The 17,691-nt window shown below is 45.6% G+C and overlaps 1 protein-coding gene across 2 annotated transcripts in view; it reads right to left on the reverse strand.

Annotated features, from left to right (window-relative positions):
- Positions 1–17,128, reverse strand: part of RITA1 (RBPJ interacting and tubulin associated 1) — a 44,336-nt gene extending 27,208 nt beyond the window's left edge. For both annotated transcript variants that reach the window (XM_078667160.1, XM_078667159.1), the window contains exon 1: positions 16,989–17,128. The gene's annotated coding sequence lies outside the window, so the exon portion shown is untranslated. The remainder of the gene's footprint in view (positions 1–16,988) is intronic.
- Between the last annotated feature and the right edge of the window lie 563 nt (positions 17,129–17,691).

A 17,691-nucleotide genomic window follows, 5' to 3' on the forward strand; every position in this document is an offset into this window, starting at 1 on the left:
AAGATTAAACTATCTACCTACTAACTAAAAGTCGGAAGAATATACAATTCCAGTTGGAAATTCCTGCACATTTTTTTAAGGCAGAGATCAATTTACATGCAGGACATGAATTGATCGAATTGGCCCCAGGTCAGGTCTTTGGTGGCAGTGCAGCTGAAACCGTTTACATTCTGGCTTGGTTTTGTGACAGATTGGAAGCCTCTTGCCTTGCATATTTGATCATTCACTTTTGTTGTGTCTGTTTATGAGGGAAATGGGTTTAATTGCAAATTGATCAGGAAACTCATCCTCCGATGACGATTCTCTGGGATTTGTGGTAAATAAATAATTAATTACTGGTTCTATTTTTTAATACAGTGAATGAAACAGATAGCTCAATAAATAAGAGTCAGGATTCGAGGTATCTTGAGTCTACAGGCTTTAATCAGGCATAAAGGACAGGAACAGGACAGCCTGTATGGGAATAGAATGAAGGCAGCTGCCGGGGAATGGAAATCGGGGCTTGGACTTGGATGGACTTTTAGTAACAGTTCACAGTATATATATCAAAACAATTGCATTACATTCAATACAGTAGGCGTAGCAGTAGGCGTTTCTTGTAGCAGTCGCGAAAGATAAGGGCAAAATGATGTAACAAGAAGGCGTGTACAGGGCGTATACATAGACATGTGATGTAAACGTAACAGAAGTGTCATAAACGGGGCGGAAACATGGAGGGGGCTACCTGAGCAGCTGGGACCTTTAACCTAGTGGTGCGCGCAAACGGGCAATGACGTGTTACCAGGGAGAACTGGGGGCTATGACTTCTGCGCTAGAAGAGGAGACTAAAGTCTGGAGTGTCAGAGCGACATGTACCTAAGGCATATCTGGTATCTAGTGTTTGGAGTACATATTGATAGAATTCAAAAGTTATCAGGGCAAAGGCTACTAGACACTAAGACTGGTGCGTGCATAATTCTACATGTATTGCGTGTACGAGGAATATTCTATGAATATTAATACAGTATTTCTCTTACATGGAGACATAAAGGCTAGACCATGACGGAAACTTGATGCGATGCAGTAGCTTAGGAATGCAGAGAAGGAGGGCTGGACTGATAACTAGAAGCATAACATATTCTTGGCAGACTGGCAGGCAGAGCCAGGCCGAGCCGGGCACTGTGAGGCAGAAAGTAAGTGAAGGGTCAGGGATGCAGGTGGGGGCTGTATCGCTCCTCGGAGAGGGTTGAGGAGACAGGAGCTGAATCTGGTGTCCGGGCCCTTTTGAGGCCTAGAAACGGGGACAATTCAATGGGTTAACGTGCACACTGTAAAATGTAGCAACGTAGGTTTACATAAGCCTAATATTCGTTGCTTTCACGGGAACTGGAAACTGGCATACTAGAAATGGACACAACTGTAATTGCGTCTTTAATCGCTCATAGGGGGATATACATGTATATCGATCATGCACATATAGCATAATATGGGGAACACGTAGGCACATACAACATGGCAAAATTTACTTTTCCACATTCCCTCCTTGTGCCCTACGTTTCCATCAGGAAACATCAATATTCATGATACCATCTATCATTTCATATAGCATCATTTGCTCATCTCGATTTGTCTTGGAACGGGACTTAGGAATAGGAATACAAGAGGTAGCGCACATGCCGCAAATCGCAGGGCCACATTGTATACAGAGGCAGCAACTGAATATGATCATTACTGCAATACCTAGGAATGACAATACTTTCCATCCCCAGGCAGATATGATACTCCAAAGCCAACCGGACCATGTCCAGGTGCCTGGATTCTGGTGTAACTGATGGGCAATTTTATGAAGTCTGGTTATAGCTGAATAAACAGACGGCGCGTTATTAGGAATGAAAATGCAGCAACTAGATCCGATGACTCTACATGCTCCTCCTCTATCTGCCAGTATGACGTCAAGAACGAGACGATTTTGGAGCACGACAAATCTCATAGCAGATTGCTCTTCAGTTAAGTTACCTAGAGCAGAAGTAGTCTCATTCACTACAGCTTCAAGGGTTCTGGTTAACCTACGTATTAACTTACTATTCTGGATAGGTCCTATAAAGAAGAAGAAACCTTTATTGAAGTCTTGATACTGTTCTAGAGTAGTTTCAGTTTGATCGACAATCGGGGACTCGATCTCCCTTCTATGTCTGGTGTGCACTAGATGTGTGGTTCTGTGATAATCGGATGGGGCTAGAAAAACTGGTGGCAGTAGGAAGGCAATGTAACATGTTCCATCCCAATCGAGGGGCAGACGAACATATGCGGTCTGACCACAAACAAAATAAGAATGACGTGAGGCTTTGAAGATAGATTTCCCACTGTCACTATACTCGACAATAGTAGTACAATCACTATGTCCTACATGTGCGGAACCATTCTTTCTGACACATAATTCGCCTTTGACTGGTAGTACTGAAATAGCAGGCAAATCTGGAGTAGTATCGGACTGAACATTCAGGACCATGAAATTCGAAGAATAATTACCTAAATCATACACTTCATATTCTAGATCTAACCCTGTTCTATGGGAAAGACCTTGCTTGTCTGGGAAACATGTTCGATTCAGAAGGGACATATCAGTTGAGGATGACGTTAACGTGGACCATGCTCCACACGAACCATTATGTGAAAACGGATAAGGAAAGAGTGGCAGAACTCCCTTCGGTGTCTGGAAAGGGGGAAGTCGACCACACACCCAACAATTAGTGGCATTGCTGGTCTGGTGTGAATAATGTAACATTCGGATGAATGTGTTATTACGCATAGCGAGACGATAGGATAGCTCGTGAGGAGGCAGATCACTAAATGTGTGCTCTACTGTAGCATTAGAAAACATATGTACATTTGAAATTGGAAAACATAAATGTAATGCATAACTTGTGCAGGTAACCATAAGACTCAAAAATAATAGAAAACATAGAACAATAATACATCTTTTAGAGTTTTGACTAACTCTCTCACTGTGGGGGTCTATCTCATACATGTCAGGAACCTGTCTAACCGTTTCACCCGAGAGGGACTTAGACAATTAAACTGGCTGACTTATTTTACTAGACCGGAGTTTCTCTTTATACTCCTGCTGCGGAGTTTTCTCTAACAGGGGAGGCTTGAGTTCAGAGTCTGTTTTTAGGCAGTCTTTAGGAATAAGGCAGTCCTTAGCAAAAGTCTTTTCTCGTAATCCATGGAACTTCTTTATATGGCTCAGGTGGACCCACCCCTACCTGCCCTCAAGTTTCACCGCGGTCCTTGTTGTTAGCAAGATCATGCGAGGCTCCTTCCAGCGGGGCTCCAGCGGACTTGAACGATCAAAATTTCGGACGAATACGAGGTCACCGGGAACGACCTCATGCGGTTTCACCTCGGTGTGGTCTGGAAATGCGGCGGCAACCTGTGAACGACAAGAGTGTAGGGCAGACATCAAGGAAGCTAGGTAATCTGTCAGCATATTACTGGAAACATCTGTAATACTGCGGGGTCTAGGTGTACCCCACATGTTTGGGGGGCGGCCGAATACGACCTCATACGGGGACAGACCTGATCTAGAATGTGCAACCATCCTCATATAGAACAGAGCAACTGGCAGAGCTATTAGCCAGTCTACACCTTTTTCTCTACATACTTTTGCTATGCGGATTTTCAAAGTTTGATTATGTCTCTCTACGAGACCGGCTGCTTCAGGATGGCGCACACAATGGAACTTCCACTGGTACCCTAACAGAAGGGAAACATGTTTCATGAGCTCGGATGAGAATGGCTGGCCGTTATCTGAATACACGACCCTAGGGAGTCCATAGCGGGGAAAGAACTCACGAACCAACTGCCTGGCAGTGGTCGCGGCTGTATAATCTGGAACTGGATATGCTTCTGTCCACCTGGACAAAGCACATACAACTACGAGGACATACTTGAAACCTCGACATCGTTCCATCTGAATATAATCCATCTGAAGGACTTCAAAAGGGTGGTCAGGAGGTTGGAATCCACCTTGTTCCACCGGGACACTTTTACCTGGATTGAACTGACAACATATCATACAGGTACGGACTTTCTGCTTGGCTGCAGCTCGTAAATGCTTGTTGAACCAAAGGTTCTGAATACTGTCTAACATAGCTTTTTCTCCTAGATGTGCTGGACTATGTGCGGTATTAATAATGACTTGAACCATAGAGTCGGGGAGAAACCATGTGGCTTTTCCCTTCGTCAACCATCCTTGATCTGTCTGGACCCCTCCTTGTTCGGACCATTTCTTGATTTCTTCAGGAGTAGCATGTAACTGTATGTCTATGACATCTTGTGTAGGGTCCTTAACTGTCATACAAGTAGTCTGATCGTGAGTGAATGTCTGTGTCGTGTTAACTGGAATGTCTGGAATCTGAGCTGTAAGCTTGGCTGTTCGATCTGCTAGATCGTTACCTTGGGAAATGATGTCAGTGACTTTCGTATGTGCCTTGCACTTCATGATAGCGATAGCTGTCGGTAAATGTATTGCATCTAACAGAGCTTGAATGAGGAGACCATGCTGAATCTTGGTTCCATGAGAAGTCATGAAACCTCGTTCTTGCCAGAGCACTCCAAAGTCGTGTACGACTCCGAATGCATAACGTGAATCTGTGTATATGTTTACTTTCATGTTTTTGGCACGTATGCAGGCTTGGGTCAGAGCTACCAGCTCTGCTGCTTGAGCAGACAGGGTGTCAATACGATGTGTTTCTATAACTTCGGTGTCAGTAGTCACTGCATACGCGGCTACTAGTTCTCCTGCACTCGGTCTCATACATGAACCATCCACATAAAGTGTCAGGTCAGGATCAGGTAATGCAATATCTGTCAAGTCTTGTCTTGGCTTTGTCATAGTGTTAACAACTTCCACACAGTCATGTGTGGCAGGATTTGAAGTAACTGACGGTAATAGTGTAGCAGGATTTAGAATGTTGCAGCGTCGGATTTCTATGTGTGGCTGGAACAGTGTAAGTTCATAACCTGTTAAACGTGCAATTGTCAAGTGCTGAGTCTGTGTTCGGTTTAAAAGAACTTCCACGGAGTGTGGAACTTGTACGGTCAGGGAATGTCCTAACACTATGGAATCACTTTGTCTGATAGCTAGAGCTGTGGCTGCAACTGACTTGAGGCACGCAGGCAGAGCCTGGGCCACTGGATCTAATGTGCTCGAAAAATAAGCACAGGGCTTGTATTGTCCTGCTTGATCTTGTGTGAGAACAGATAATGCAGTACCATCACGTTCTGTAACAAAAAGTGTAAAAGGCTTACTGTAGTTGGGTGTTGCTAGAACAGGTGCTTGACATAAGGCTTTCTTTAATTCATTGAAAACAAGTGTATGTTCCTGGGTCCAAGGGAGGACAGTCGATACGGCTGCCTCCTGTGTCGTTAACTGTATCAGTGGCTTGGCTAGAAATGCATACTGAAGAATCCATTGTCTGCAGTAAGAAGTAAGGCCGATAAAAGCTCGTACCTCCTTCACTTGGGCTGTGGAAGACTCGCTATTAACTGGATACGGTCAGGTGTCAACTGCCTACCCCACTTGGACAGCAAGTGTCCCAAGTATACCACTTGCTGGACACAGAATTGTAATTTGGAAGGGGACACCTTGTGCCCCTGCTCGGCCAGGAAATACAGAACTGTAAGTGACGCACGCTCGCAGTCACGTTCAGAACGGGCTGTGATCAGTAGATCATCGACATACTGGAGCAGGGCAGTGTCAGTTGGCATGCGGATATTGTCTAGTTGTCTCTTAAGTGCTTGACTGTAAATACTAGGACTTTCTGTGAAACCTTGAGGAGCTCGTGTGAATTTATAGCTTCTTCCATTTAAACAGAAACCGAAAAGGTACTGGCTGTCTGGATGAATGGGGGACACTGAAAAATGCATTTTTGAGATCGATAACTGTGAAAAATGTAGCTTCAGAATCAATGACTGTCAAAAGGGATGAAATATCTGGGACTACTGGATACTGAGGTATGATACATTTATTAAGCTCTCGAAGGTCAATCACTAATCGATATACTGGGGGTGCATTTGGATCAGTACGTTTCAGGACTGGAATGATAGGAGAATTACATACATTGGAGTCAGTTTCTACAACCACTCCTTGAGCAATAAGTTCATCAATAATTCTGGATAAGGCTGCTACAGCCTCAGGTGGCAATCTGTACTGTCTGATTCGTGGCAAAACTATACCTTGCTTGAGAGTCACACGATGAGGTGTGATATGCATACAACCTACATCAGTTGGACCTTGCGCCCATAAATGCTGTGGTACATTCAATAATCTTGGATCAAAATCACGCAATACATAATGACCTTTAAAGTCTCTCAAAAACAAACGGACCCCTTCTGGGGAACAGCAAATAACTGCTCCTAATTCTTTTAATGTCTTGATGCCTAACAAATTTTCTGGACATGATTTCGTGAGTAACAAATCAGTGGTTCGGGACAAGGGACCAACTTCTAGAGTAACTGGTTTCGAAATTTCATTAACAATTGGCTTTCCTGAAAATCCAAGGGAAACATTTTTAGAGCCTGAGAGCGGAGCCCCTGGAACCTCGTCATGACTGATAGTAGTCCTACTTGCCCCTGTATCAATCAAAAACGTTCTGTCTTTCCCTAATACTTGACTGTGTACATAGGGACCCTCTTGATCTACAGGTATCTCAATGAGAGGCAAGCCTACCTCCCTCTCTAGGCTGTTTCATGAATACGGCTGATAATCTGGATACTCTGTCTGAGCATACTGGTACATCTGCTGTGTAACGTGCTGTGTGGCAGCTATAGGCTGCGGTGCTGTAACTGTCTGTTGTGCATTCTGTGGTGACTGAGAAGTCTGTGAAACTTGTTCTTGTCTAGGCGGACGTGGTCTCTCTTTAGTCTTACCAGTAGCTATGTTGTGTTTCAGAACTGCACACTCGTTTATAAAATGACCTGGCTGTTTACAGTAATTGCAGGTCCCTTTAACGGGAGCTGTAGGATGACTGGCTTGATTCTGACCCCTTCTCTGACTGTCTTGTGGAACAGATTGTGCAACTAATACTTTCATTTTCGTGTCTTTCATACGTCTTCTTTCGTGTTCTTGCTCTTCCCTGATTCTGTTCTGGTGATACTGGAGCATTTGAAGCATCTGTGACGGAGTATTAGCTTGCCAGGTACTTTCGACTTTCAATACTCGATTTTTAACTTGTGGACTCGAATTCTCGACTAGTTTGGTAACAAAAAGATGAGGGTACGATTCACTACTTGTTTTCAGACCACTGTTAATAATAAAACATTTTTCGAATCTAGAATAAAAATCACTAGTGTCTTCATCTTGTTTCTGTTTACAGGCTGAGATTGCATCCCAGTCTTCCTTTTTCGTGGCTAGTAATCTTGGCAAAACTTGTATCAATAACTCGGGTAATTCTTTAACTTTACCCCCAAGACCGGTACCTGGTACTCGTGAATTATCTTCAGCTTCTAGAGCTGTCCAATCAATCTTTTTCTCTCCCACCTCCCATTCTTTTTCCTTGAGTTTTTCATATACCCCTGCGGGCAACAGAACTTTTAACATTTTAATGATATCAGGATACGTGTATTCTCCCATACGGAGCATGTCTTTTAATTCACGGTGGAACCCTGCTGGGTCTTTATCGTGACAGGGAATTAACTTTTTCATCTCTAAGAGTTCCATCTTTGTGATAGGGGTGTAAACAAATACTCGTTCTAGTTCACCACCCGCTGTCCTAACTGGGTGTACTTCTCGTAACGGATGCTGTCTATCTATGCAAAATGATTTACTTTCTGGAGGTGAGACATGAACAAAATGTGGATTTAGAAACGTTCGATATTTGTGGCGCTGTTCTAGAATGATACTAATTAAATCAGTAGCTAAACCTCTCCATCTATACTGGAGTAACTCGTTCAATACATCGTGTAACGGACCTGGATCAGAATGCTGTCCCTCATACAGTGTAATGAGGTGCTGGATCATATACATACCCGCCAGTCGCTGCTCGGCTGGGGGCAGTTTCAGAAACATTTGTGCCACTATTTCGTCTGGAAAAGTGGTAGAATCAGTAGTCCACCGGACTGCTGATCGGGCTAATTCTTGTTCATGCATGGTACTAAGCTCACTATAACCTATTCGTGATTTCAGAATGTGATCGGTAGCTTGGAATACTTGCTCAAGAGAACCTTGTTCTGGTGCTGGAGGAGGGAAAACTTTCTTGTATTCTAGGCGTGAATGTCGGTCGGGAAGTCTAGTTCTACCTACATACGCTATTCTGGAGGGATTCTCGTTGTCTACCTCTTCATTAGGAGAGTCGTCTTCTTTCTCGGTTACTTGTGCTGCTTCTCGTTTCTCGTGTAACTTTATTATTTCCCTACGGATTTTCTTGTACATACTCTCTATACAGTTCTGTGTCTTGTGTCTTCCCTCGGCTATATGGTCACTCCACCTGGTCAGAACTTTCATTTCTTCCGGATCTTTATCCGGATAATCTTGTTCTCTTATTAAACAATTTATTAGAAACTTTAATAGCATGAGCTGAATCTCGACTTTTCTTTGAATCATGGCGTCGCGAACACTTTCTGGATCTACTCCTGTACGGATAAAACGATATATTCTGTCTAGATAACCTTTCATATTGGGCAGGGTGTCCAAATATTCGGTCACCCGTCTTACACGCAATGAATATATGACCATATTACCATCGCCTGAAACTGGATCATAACGGCATTCAGTAAGTGCTCGCTTGATATCTGTAAATGTCTGAATTTTTGGCGAACGCTGTAACGCTCGTTCATGTAGCTCAAGTATCGTCATACGTCTGTGTTGAGGCGGGGTTCCAGGAGGACTTCCCCCCCGTGGCCCCTAGACTAGAATCGTCGGTGTGTACTGTACGTGCTGGTAGAGTGACTGATGTAGCGGGTACATGTACTGTAGGCTGGACCGGGGGTGCCGTAACAGATGCTGCAACGGGTGCCCCGGTGGCTGGAGGAACAGGAATTACATTATTTACGGGAGCTGGCGGAACAGGATTAGCATACGCTGGGACTGTGTCGTCCAAATAGGACGAGAGAAAAATATCAGCTGCGGTCGGTTTGTGACGTAGCTTAATCGGAACCAAGGGCGTCGGAAAGTTACATGGTGCTTCCGGGGTTGCTTTTGGCAAGCCCTCGGCAAGAAGAGGATACATACCCTTAATAAGGGCATTTCTCTGTCTGTCTGACTGTTCGGTTTTAACTCGTTCACCTACTTCGATTAATTCCCTTTCTTGGGCTCTTTCTGAGGATTCCCTACTTAATTCTGTTTTTCTGATTTCTTTTTCGGTTCTTCTATGAGATTCTTTGCGCCATAACTCGATGGCATCTTTCTGGGACTGTCTGGATTTCTTTTTCCATAATGCTTCTTCTACTCGCATGATGCACTCGGCATCCCACGTACCTGATACGGGCCATCTATATTTCTCTTCTAATTCCTTGGTGTAGTCCACCCATAAGTCTAAATATAATATGGCACTTAAGCCATGCTTATGATACATAAAATGACCTGGACTGTCCCTAGGCGGGACAGGAACTGCTTCCTCTAATAACCCTTTTCTGGTTTTTAACTGACGTAACTTGGAGAATAGAGGCATTGTCTAGGCTGGAATCTGGACACAATACAATACACGATAAACACAATAATGACTGGAAAAACAAATCATTCATACCACGACATTGAAAACACATTAAACGACATTTAAAATAATAGTTAATATTACCTGATATACTGAGAACAGAACACATGAATTTCTCGAGAACGGAACTTACTAGAATTACTAGATGCACTGCTAAACAGTACGAAACTTACCGGTCCCATAAAGAGACACGTCAGGACCCGCATCCACCTAGGTGGACACTTCGTGTTGGATCTGTGTACCCAAACCCACGGACCAGAGACAAATTAATTGACCCTGTCTAGATACTACCCCAGCAACGGTACTCACCGGGCAGCAAGAACGGAAGGCCTCGGACTGGACTGGACTGCTACGACGACGGACTACGAACTTCGGACTTCAGTTACAGGTGGGCCTCCGGATACCTCGGACCTTGGACTCTCGGCTTGGGCTCTGGTCGGGACTCGCCGCGTTCCTCACCGCCTCGTCTGGATGCTGGACCGCAACCTCCGTCTCCTCCGTGGGCCTGAGGGATACTTGAAGCAGAAATATCTGCACGTGCACGGTATGGTTCCGTCACGGCTGCAGAGGATCAGGGGGCCTGCGTGGCTTCGCCGGCGCGTGGGGAAAGGGCAAGTACCTGTTCGGGCGCCATTATGTGGTAAATAAATAATTAATTACCGGTTCTATTTTTTAATACAGTGAATGAAACAGATAGCTCAATAAATAAGAGTCAGGATTCGAGGTATCTTGAGTCTACAGGCTTTAATCAGGCATAAAGGACAGGAACAGGACAGCCTGTATGGGAATAGAATGAAGGCAGCTGCCGGGGAATGGAAATCGGGGCTTGGACTTGGATGGACTTTTAGTAACAGTTCACAGTATATATATCAAAACAATTGCATTACATTCAATACAGTAGGCGTAGCAGTAGGCGTTTCTTGTAGCAGTCGCGAAAGATAAGGGCAAAATGATGTAACAAGAAGGCGTGTACAGGGCGTATACATAGACATGTGATGTAAACGTAACAGAAGTGTCATAAACGGGGCGGAAACATGGAGGGGGCTACCTGAGCAGCTGGGACCTTTAACCTAGTGGTGCGCGCAAATGGGCAATGACGTGTTACCAGGGAGAACTGGGGGCTATGACTTCTGCGCTAGAAGAGGAGACTAAAGTCTGGAGTGTCAGAGCGACATGTACCTAAGGCATATCTGGTATCTAGTGTTTGGAGTACATATTGATAGAATCCAAAAGTTATCAGGGCAAAGGCTACTAGACACTAAGACTGGTGCGTGCATAATTCTACATGTATTGCGTGTACGAGGAATATTCTATGAATATTAATACAGTATTTCTCTTACATGGAGACATAAAGGCTAGACCATGACGGAAACTATTGATGCGATGCAGTAGCTTAGGAATGCAGAGAAGGAGGGCTGGACTGATAACTAGAAGCATAACATATTCTTGGCAGACTGGCAGGCAGAGCCAGGCCGAGCCGGGCACTGTGAGGCAGAAAGTAAGTGAAGGGTCAGGGATGCAGGTGGGGGCTGTATCGCTCCTCGGAGAGGGTTGAGGAGACAGGTGCTGAATCTGGTGTCCGGGCCCTTTTGAGGCCTAGAAACGGGGACAATTCAATGGGTTAACGTGCACACTGTAAAATGTAGCAACGTAGGTTTACATAAGCCTAATATTCGTTGCTTTCACGGGAACTGGAAACTGGCATACTAGAAATGGACACAACTGTAATTGCGTCTTTAATCGCTCATAGGGGGATATACATGCATATCGATCATGCACATATAGCATAATATGGGGAACACGTAGGCACATACAACATGGTAAAATTTACTTTTCCACAGATTGAGAGAGCACCTTGGGTAGCACAAACCTAGCTGGGAGTCAAACAAGTACTGAACAGTGAGAGACAGCCCAAAGTCAGAGTAAAAACACACATGTGTGTGTGTGTGTCTGCAGTTTCGGCTGCTACCTGGAAGCAGCAGTGGGTCGGGGGAGTAGGGGTGAGAGATGGTTTAAAAAAAAAAAAAAAATCACTTATCTCCCGGCCGGCCGCCACCTCTCCTGCGTTTTCTTTCTGGCTTCTTGGGGGAGACAGGAAGCACCAGGGCTCTTAGGCTCCCTGCAGCCAATCAAAACGTTGTAGTGCAGTATTATGATTGGTCTGAGCGCTGTGAGACTGCGCTCAACAAGGAGCTGCAGGGGCCTAAGAGGTGTAATTTAACAAAGCCTCATTATCATGTAAATGGTCTTTTAAAGACCCATGAAGTACTTGGTGGGGCTGTGTGCGCGCGGCCGGGGAAGCTGTCTCAGCCCGGGCTGAGGGCTGACAGACACACAGGTGAGAGGACAGAGAGGGAGGGAGACACAGAGAGAGGGCAGGAGGGAGACACAGAGGGAGGGGGGGAACAGAGAGTGGGAGACAGGGAGGGAGACACAGTGGGAGGGAGGGAGACACAGTGGGAGGGAGGGAGACACAGAGGGAGGGAAGGGAGACACAGAGGGAGGGAGATAAACAGAGAGTGGGAGACAGGGAGGGAGACACAGAGGGTGGGAGACAAGGAGGGAGACACAGAGGGAGGGAGAGAAACAGAGAGTGGGAGACAGGGAGGGAGACACAGAGGGAGGGAGACAAGGAGGGAGACACAGAGGGAGGGAGACAAGGAGGGAGACACAGAGGGAGAGTGGGAGACTGGAAGGGAGACACAGAGGGAGAGTGGGAGGCTGGGAGGGAGACACAGAGGGAGAGTGGGAGACAGGGAGGGAGACACAGAGGGAGAGTGGGAGACAGGGAGGGAGACACAGAGGGAGAGTGGGAGACAGGGAGGGAGACACAGAGGGAGAGTGGGAGAGAGACACAGAGGGAGAGTGGGAGACAGGGAGGGAGACACAGAGGGAGAGTGGGAGACAGGGAGGGAGACACAGAGGGAGAGTGGGAGACAGGGAGGGAGACACAGAGGGAGAGTGGGAGACAGGGAGGGAGACACAGAGGTAGAGTGGGAGACAGGGAGGGAGACACAGAGGGAGAGTGGGAGACAGGGAGGGAGACACACAGGGAGGGAGAGACAGGGAGGGAGGGAGACAGAGGGAGGGAGAGGGAGGGAGACAGAGGGAGAGGGAGGGATGGAGAGAGATAGAGGGAGAGAGAGAGAAGGAGGGAGCGAGAAAGATGTGTATATGCTGGGTCTGGTGGCTCAGTGGACGAAGGTGTCTGCTGCAGGGACCTGTATTTAACCTCATGGTTACAATTTTTGTTTGCTTTAGCCCTGCCCCCTCCCCCTCTGACCCCGCCCCCACCGGTGCGGCCCTCAGCCACAAACCACACTGTATATTTGTCCCCCGAGAGAAAGTTTGTGAGTACCCATGCCTTAGACTGACAAAAACAGGAAAAGGCAGTCCACTCTCACCAATCTGTCCTTGACCAGCAATAATAGGAAGAGACAGTCCACTCTCTCAAATCTGTTTCCGTCCATCAACACTTTATGCTCTGAGTTGAAGATAGACCGTTCAACGTACGCCTTTGTGCTTTACAAATACCACAGTCTTAGATAAACTTTGAGAATTCCATACGTAGGTACTCTTCAATATTATTAAGTGCAGTATTGCATGTGATGTAAAGAGATTCAAATTTTGGTTTGAAGTTTTCACTTCAAAAGATGGACACATAGCCCTAGATATGACTAGCTTTGTCACTGTCTGGACTGGGACCTTTGTCCCAGATTTAGACTTTCCGTCCAGACTCTGTCCTAGGACCTTTGTCCCCGTTGTGGACTTTCTGTCCAGGCTCTGTCCTGGGACCTTTGTCCCCGTTGTGGACTTTCTGTCTAGGCTCTGTCCTGGGACCTTTGTCCCCGTTGTGGACTTTCTGTCCAGTCTCTGTCCTGGGACCTTTGTCCCCGTTGTGGACTTTGTGTCCCCTCCTTTTTCCAGGACGACCTTGTCTCCTCTTGCATGACCATTGTCCATACTTTGTTTTTTGGAACGACCTTTGTCCCCTCTTGGTTCTGGGACCTATGATCACTCCTGTTTCTTCGGCCCACATATGGACTAGCTTCGCCCTGCTCTTGTGCTTTCTGAAAATGACAAGTGCTAGTTGTGGAACACTGTTCCGAGTCAACAGACACGCTTCTGGTACAGAAACATTTATTTTCTGCAGGTTCTGTACACCGTTAGTTATTGGACATGTGTCCGTAGGTTTTCTGTGTCAGCTACTTGTTCCCCGGTAGGCTCCTGGGCATCCCCCTCAGGGTCTACCACCCCCTGCCACTTCTCTCTAAGGCCGGTTCCTGGGCCTCCCTCTCAGGCTCCAGGTCCTCTTGAGCACCACTACTGGCTGCCATTGACCGGGTGGTCACGCACGCCCAGTCGGGCAGTCCCACCATCCTCAGGTGAGTACTCTTCTCCACCTTCTCCCAAGGTGAGCTCTCCAAATCGTTCCCTAATGATGACAGGATACTTCTAGTTGATTACATGTAGATTTATTGCAGGACACAGCTGAGTACACATCTTGCCAGCTGACCAGACCATCAACTGACACAAGTAGAACACTCTGGTACAAGTTAGAACACTCATAGGTATTCTGGGAGGCTGATGAGGTAAGAACACTAAGAAAGGGCTAATGACTACTGTCAGCCATATTACATGAAGAATCAATATACAACAGAGAGCAGCTTCAGGATTAACCCGAGTGCCGTGGATTTGGGCTCCCAGACACACAGGGAGCCTGTGCCTGCTCTCTCCAACCCTGCACTTCAGCTCAGGCTGGAGGGAGCTTCAAAGCGCATGACAGTTTGGCGGGCCTGAAACGGCTGGCCAGACTATCATGCGCACTGACAACAGTGCCCACCTTTCCTGCTGTCATCCCCCATGGCCCCGCCCACAAATACTCAGCAGGAAAGGAAAAATAAAAAGTGCTTATTATGGTTTTATTTTTACTTTCCTGCTGAGGCAGCTGGCAGAGGGGAGCGACACTCCTCTGCCATAGCGGAGGAGCCGCTACTGATCAGATGTGAGATTAATTATGGTGTAAGTGATAATTGAACTCTACTTGGAAGTGCTACAAATAATTGTTATTCACTATTAGTGTAATAAAGAATGTGGCACCAGGAGCTGGAATGGGCCCTTCATTGGTAACTGTGCTAAGCAAAAAAATGTTTCTAAATGTATGTGTGAGCATGTGCGTATAAGTGAAAGTAGGGGAGAGTCAGTGACAGATCGTGAATGAAAATGAGTGAGATGAAGCATCTAAGTGAGAATAAGAGTGACTGCAAGTTAGTGGACGTGCATGAATAAGGATAAGAGTGAGGGTGTGTTAGAGCGAATGAGTGTGCGTGAGAATGAGTGACAGTGAGTGTAACTGAATGAGAATAATTGAATCAGCGTAAGAGTGTGTGGGAGTGAGAACCTATGAGTAAGAGTGGATGTGAGTGTGTATGAATGAGTGAACGAGTAAGAATGAGTGAGAAAAAGTGACAATGAGGAAGAGAGGGTAAGAGTGATTCCATATGAGTAACAGAGGGGAAATGAGTAAGCATGAGCTGATGTAGGGGAATGTCAGTGAGAATGCAGTGTTATGCTTACGAGGTTTGCCGCTGACCCGGTCACATTTACGGTCATTATTGGCTTATAACTGGCTACCACGGACCAATACTGGTGCTGGATTAAAAGGGCAATTCTTAGCATGACAGTCAACTGTGACTAAGTACTGGCATACTTGGTATTGGTATGCTAGAGGTTATTATTGGCATAATGGGCACCCATGGAAAAATGCAGCTGCTGGCAAATTTGAGGAAGTTCTAGGCATGGGGGCAGCCTTAGAATAATGTTAGCACTAGCACATTACAGATCATTCTTTTCATAAGTGAGGACAATCGAAGCGCATGAAAGGGGACAACTGTAACACAATGCTGGCAACATAAGGGTCACTTATGGAAGTCATTAATGGCAAAAATCGCGAACTAGCATATTATATGTCGTGTTTGGTGTAAGCGGGCAACCAGAGAAAATGGGGGGCACACAACAAAATGATGGCCCTGGCACAATGGAGGTAATTTTTGACATATGGGGATACGGGGAACCCATGTTACATTTTGGAAAAATTGGGGCCAACTTCTGGAGAGCATCAAGTTTCATTGGCTTGGCACACAATGAAAGCACACATTTACTTGAAAACTGTGCTTTAACCCCTTCGACGCTCATGATGAGCTGGGCTCGTCATGAGGTAGCCTCCTCGCACGCTCATGACGAGCCCAGCTCGTCATGTAAAGTGCGAATCCGCAAAATCCAGCGTACGGGCGGAAATCATGCCGCACGCATGCGGTTAAAACGCACTGTTACCTTTTTTTTTAGGTGCAGACCCTCCCCCTAACGAACCCGACTAGAAGAGGTCCGACTAACTTTTTACAATTCATGGTATTTTGCTGCACCACTTTCAAAAATCATTTGAGCACCCAAATATAAGTGGTATCTAAATTAGACGGTTATCTTCGTTGTGTTATACTAATAATGTTATTATAACGGAACTTGAGCAATTATTATGATGTCATCATGGTATCAGGTTAAGGTCATGTGACAACTTCCTTCGAATACTCGTGTTCAAAGGTCACATGATGCCACTGCCCGTGTCATTGTCATTGAGGTTAAACAGTGTGTGAGAACACTCGCTAACACTGACATTTTAGTGAATCGACGTCAATGTCCTTGCGTGAGCCGCCAATGACCAGGACTGATGTGCTTTTGACGCATGTGGACAATCTACACACATTTAATACAACTGCAGGTAACGTGCCTATTCAAGTGAGGGTTATTTTATTCATTCTACATTTTAAGCAATTTATTATATTTTTGCTGATGTCACATTTAACGTCATTCGTGTCAAAGATGGATGACACCATTTCTTAGAACGCGAACAGATACGTTTACTAAGACTTTTAATAGATGAGGTCTACAGATCCCAGCAATATCAACGTAAATTATCTTGCATAAATCCACTACAGCCAAAGGAATTTAGCAGCCGTCAACACACCCAGTTCCAGGAATCCTACGCCCAAGTCATGAATGCCCACTGCTGTCAGCCTCTCACCAGTATAACCACTCCTCCTCTTTGACGCTGCCAGGCGCTCCCTCCGCATGCAAAGTAACCCACGCCATTCACAACTGCGAAAATCCAACCATCTTTAACGACAGCAAACAGCCGACCGACAGAAAACCAGTCACATCGGCGCCCAGAGTGGAAAAAACACCTGCTGATGGTCCGCCCGATAATACAGAACGGGAGTCCAGTTCCTCCAACACACTCACCACGACGACGCCTCCATGCTCAGGTCGCGCCTCCTGCAGCTCCCGGTCCCCCTAGCAGCGACAGCTACACGCACCAAAACATCAAACAGCAATAGTGGGCGGGGCGCGGGGCGAACCATCTGCTACCGGGGGAGGCGTAAACAGCCGTACTCAAATGGTATGCTCCGTTCATCAGTAGACCGGGAAGAATAAATACGTTCTGCGTAGTGGCAGTTTTTTTTATTTATTTACTAATTTAATGCGATTTTCTATAGCGCGAACATTACCCGAAGGTGTCAGAGCGCTTTACAAAAGAACCAGTTGCGATTCATAAGTATTTATGATTACATGAGTTACATAAAAGATACAAACAGGAAAAAAAATTGCAAATTATGTACAAGTTGTAAAGTCACTCAAGGAAGAGATACAAATGGATAAACTAAGAATCACATAGGAATGGTAGTGAGTACAAAGGTCTACTACATATACTATTGGTTAGAGTTATCTCTATATACATATATATATATACAAATAGTAGATTTTCTCAGGATTCCATTTTACCAGTGATTCGGCTTGGACAAGTATATATTACATACTTTCAGAGTGAAAAGAGAAATAAAAATTAAAATTAAAAATTAAAATTAAAATAAAAAGGGGTAGAGCGCGGTATGTGGGGAAGAAGATTTGGAGGCTGAGATTGGTGAGAGGAGAGAGGGGGACCTGA

The sequence above is a fragment of the Lissotriton helveticus genome, chromosome 11 (genome assembly GCF_964261635.1).
Source record: "Lissotriton helveticus chromosome 11, aLisHel1.1, whole genome shotgun sequence".
In the NCBI taxonomy this organism is placed as follows: Eukaryota; Metazoa; Chordata; class Amphibia; order Caudata; family Salamandridae; genus Lissotriton; species Lissotriton helveticus.